This window comes from Tupaia chinensis, unplaced genomic scaffold (assembly GCF_000334495.1).
Source record: "Tupaia chinensis unplaced genomic scaffold, TupChi_1.0 Scaffold143734_1, whole genome shotgun sequence".
Taxonomy (NCBI): domain Eukaryota; kingdom Metazoa; phylum Chordata; class Mammalia; order Scandentia; family Tupaiidae; genus Tupaia; species Tupaia belangeri.
Genome location: NW_006203583.1, coordinates 1 through 4,238, shown reverse-complemented (window position 1 = coordinate 4,238; position 4,238 = coordinate 1). Strand labels below are relative to the sequence as shown.

At 42.4% G+C, this 4,238-nt stretch overlaps 1 pseudogene; it reads left to right on the top strand.

Annotated features, from left to right (window-relative positions):
• The first annotated feature begins 3,113 nt into the window (after positions 1-3,113).
• On the top strand, positions 3,114-3,561 carry LOC114005396 (O-acetyl-ADP-ribose deacetylase 1 pseudogene; annotated as a pseudogene).
• Positions 3,562-4,238: the final 677 nt, after the last annotated feature.

The following is a 4,238-nucleotide window of genomic DNA, read 5'->3' as shown; positions in this document are numbered from 1 at the left end:
ATTTTTTTTTTTTTTTTTTTTGGAGAGGTTTTTGCTACAAGGCCTGTGTGCTTGCCAGAAAGACAGAGAGATAGAAAGCAAGAAATCACACCCTATGGGGGTGGCCATGCCACAGTCCCTTCTCCTCCATTCTCCTCTCGGAATCTTGGGCACACATGCATACATACCCAGCATGAGTTTAAGCCACTGGGTCCAGGACTCGAACCGCAGTCAACTACATGGGAGCCCAGTGACATAGCCATTACACCAACTGCTGGTCCCCCTTGCTGGAATTTTTACAGGAAAAGATTATGCAATATTTACTGACTGACTCCTGTGGTCTAGTCACTAAACTAGGCTGTAAGAACTTTAGTAAACAAGCTTTTTGCTCTCAGGAACCAGCAGTTAGCGTAATGGCTATGTCGCTGGGCGTCCCGGACCCGGTGGCTTAAAACTCACGCCAGGCGCATGTGCGTGTGTGCCCAAGATCCCAGGAGGAGAATGGAGGAGAAGGGATTGCGGCGTGACCATCCCCCCAGGGGGTGATTTCTCGCTTTCTGTCTCTAATGTCTCTCTCTGTCTGTCTGGCAAATGCACGCGCCCTATAGTGAAAAAAACTCTCAAAAAAAAAAAAGAAAACAAGCTTTCTGCTCTCAAGGAACTTACTGTTGTAGGAAAGACAAAAAATAATTAATCAAGGGATAACCCTGTAGCCTAGTGATTAAGGGAACCAGATCCCACACGGCTGACTGTAGGTCAAATCCTAGCCCTGGTGGCTTAAAAAACACTTAGGGCACATGTGCGTGTGTGTCCAAAATCCTGACAGGATGGAGAAATGGAGGAGAAGAGACTGTGGCATCACTATGCTCCACTGGAGAGTGCTCTCTCTCTCTCTTTCTCTGTTTCTTTCTGGTTAGTTACATGACCTTTGGCAACATACATACATACATACATAAATTTACAGTGATAATTCATTACAAATTTAAATAAGTGCCTCAAAGGGAAGAAACATTACATAGTCATGAGACTACAGAACATTACATAGTCATGTGAGACTGTATAGACTGACTTAAATTGAGGGGAAAGGAGGGTATCAGGTGAAAGAAGACATTTTTGAGTTGGGATCTAAAGGATGAGAAAGAGTTAATTAACCAAGGAGAAGGAGATAAGGAAGGGTGGAGAACTGTGGCAAGTTTAGAGGCTAGAGGAGGCCATAGTAGGAACAATGTAGGAAAGCAGTCTTTTAAGAGATAAGTCTGAAGAGGTAGACAGGTCCAGAAAACTTATATTGGTAGAGAACAAGGTACAAATTTTGGTCTTCATCTTTTTTTTTCTTTTTCTGGAGAGGTTTTTGCTATAGAGCACATGTGCTCACCAGAAAGACAGAGAGAGACAGGGGGGGATGGCCACACTGCAATCCCTTCTCCTCCATTTTCCTCTTGGGATCTTGGGCATGCAAGTACGTGAGTCCAGCGTGAGTTTAAGCCATCAGATCCAGGACTCGAACCATGGTTGACTACATGGGAGTCCAACGACATAGCCATTACGCCAACTGCTGGTCCCTTGGTCTTCATCTTAAGAGCAACAGAAAATGTTAAGATTATTTTTTAATTTTTTAAATTTTATTTGTTGCCATTATTTTTATTTTTTTACTCTTTGTTTAAGTTGACCAGAGAGAGACAGAAAGAGAAGAAAAGTGAGAAAACAAACTGCCAGGTCCAGGACTGAAACCATGGTCAGCCATGTGGGAGTCCAGCTGCCTTAACCACCACACCACTTGCCAGCCCCAGAAAGTGTTAAAATTTTTAAGTACAAAGTGACTAATCAAATTTTCATATTAAAAAAAATCACTTGGTCTATAACAGAAGTATTGGTTAGAGGAAACAACGGTTAGTGTAATGGCTATGGCGCTGGACTCCCATGTAGTCGACCACAGTTCAAGTCCCAGACTCAGTGGCTTAAACTCACGTCAGGCACGTGTGCGTGCGTGCCCAAGATTCCAAGAGGAGAATGGAGGGGAAGGAATTGTGGCATGGCCATCCCCCCTGGGGGTGATTTCTTGTTTTCTGTCTCTCTGTCTCTCTCTGTCTTTCTGGTGAGTGCTCGTGCCCTATAGCAAAAAAAAAAAAAAAAAAAAAAAGAATTATTGGTTATAAAGGAAGACCAATGTTGGCTGGGAAGAATGGATATATAGAAATGAGCTAATATTATGACATTGCCAATGGAGTTCCTAAAACATAGAAGAAACAAATTATAGGGTCCAGCAGATGGCATAGTGGTTAAGACACTTGACTCCCACATGGCCAACCATAGTTCAAACACCAGACTGGCAGCTTGAAACTCATACTGGATACATGTGCGTGCACGCACAAAATCCTGAGAGGAGAATGGAGGAGGAAGGATTACAGTGTGACCATCCCCCTAGGGGGTAATTTCTCACTCTCTTTCTCTGCTTCCAGCAAGTGCATGCACCCTATAGCAAAAAATTGCTCTTTAAAAAGAAGAAGAAGTATAGAAGTTACATTAGAAAGATGGCAGAATAGAAAGTCACAGGTTCTGCTCACTCCCACAGAGTTTAGCCAAAGACTAGGACATCTTTCTGAAAACCTCAACACTTATAAATACACTTGAGATGCCATGGGGTACACAGAACTAAATGAAATCCAAATTAGAAAGATAAGAAGAGCCTCATTCCAACTATGCCACAATTCTCCCCTCCTCCAAGTCAACACAACACCAGATGGAGAGGGTTTCCCTGGAATCACAATTTCTACAGGAGGAAGAGAACGTGAAGCAGTCCTTCAGCTTCCCTATCATTCTGAGATGCTCCCCATTCCAGAAATCCACTCTCGTCTCATTTCACAGGGAATGCTACAAAATATGGCACAGCTAGAGTACGTGGAATAAAGTATGAACAATAAAAGGAGGCAGAGGTTATTGAGACCAGCACATGGATCTTGATTATAGTTTTACTACCAGATGTAGCACCCAATCAGAAATACCAACGAAATGCATTTCCTGCCTGCAAAACTGAACTGGTCACCTTCAGAAGCACAGTAGAAACTTCAGGTCAGATCTGGAGCCCTCCCTGCAGGACGGGGACCACTCAACCTCCAACTCCTTTCCAGGTGAAAGGTGACCCTGCCAAAAAGACACTTTAATTCTGGAAATAGCGACTTAATATCATGGCCAGCAGCCTTAATGAAAACCCAGAAGGCAGTAGAATCACTTATGTGAAAGGAAATCTTTTTGTGTTTCCCAAGACAGACTCTTTAGCCCGCTGTATCAGTGAGGATTGTCACATGGGTGCTGGAATAGCTGTTCTCTTCAAGAAATTTGGAGGGGTGCAGGAACTATTAAACCAACATTACAAAGAAAAGGGCTTTACACAAGTCAACTTATGAAAACTTACAGGTGAGTTTAGAGGCCATGAAGACACATTGTCTGAAGAATGGAGTCACTGCCCTCTCCATGCCCAGGATTGGGTGTGGTCTTGATCATCTGCAGTGGGAAAATAAATCTGCAATTATTGAGGAGGTATTTGAAGCAACAGACATCAAAAGCACTGTGTATACACTCTGAACAGATGAACATTTTGGATATGTCTATGTTCTACTGTGTCATTCCTATTGGGCTATAGGACTGGGCAAACTGACCTCAAAATGGGCAAGAAAATTTCATGCAAGATAGTCTGTTTCACAAGCCAGACTTGAGTTGCTATATGTCAGTATTTGGACTGGGACCCTGGAAAGAGGAGTTGTTTGGGATATGTCACTGTGTGTGTTTGTTTTTGTAGGAAAGTAAGGAGTAAGTGGCCTGATACTAGGCAGGGAAACCAGATAGTTGGGCCTGTGACCTCTTGTTTTGCTCCAGTATGCTACCTGATTTGTTTGGTTGGCCATTAGGTGGCAGCATTGATTCTACTTCTCTGCTTTTTAAGAGAAATTTGGGGAAGGATGAAGATATGAGTTAGTTTATGTATCTTGTTTGTACACTTAACTTGGTGTTATCATTTATGTCATCAAATTCAGCCTAGGAGAGAATTTTGGGTTATTTCTTTATTTTAATTACAAAATTGAGTCCTACATTGTTAAGGAATTTGCTGACAGAAATGGAAAAATAAATCTTTTTCTTGGGGTTCAATGAAGTTCTGTGCTCATTTTTTGTGTTGTTTTGGGTTTGGGTAATGGAAGATTCGCCTGTAACTTAATTTTTTTTTTTTTTTGGAAGCGGTTTTTGCTCTAGGGTGCGTGTGCTCG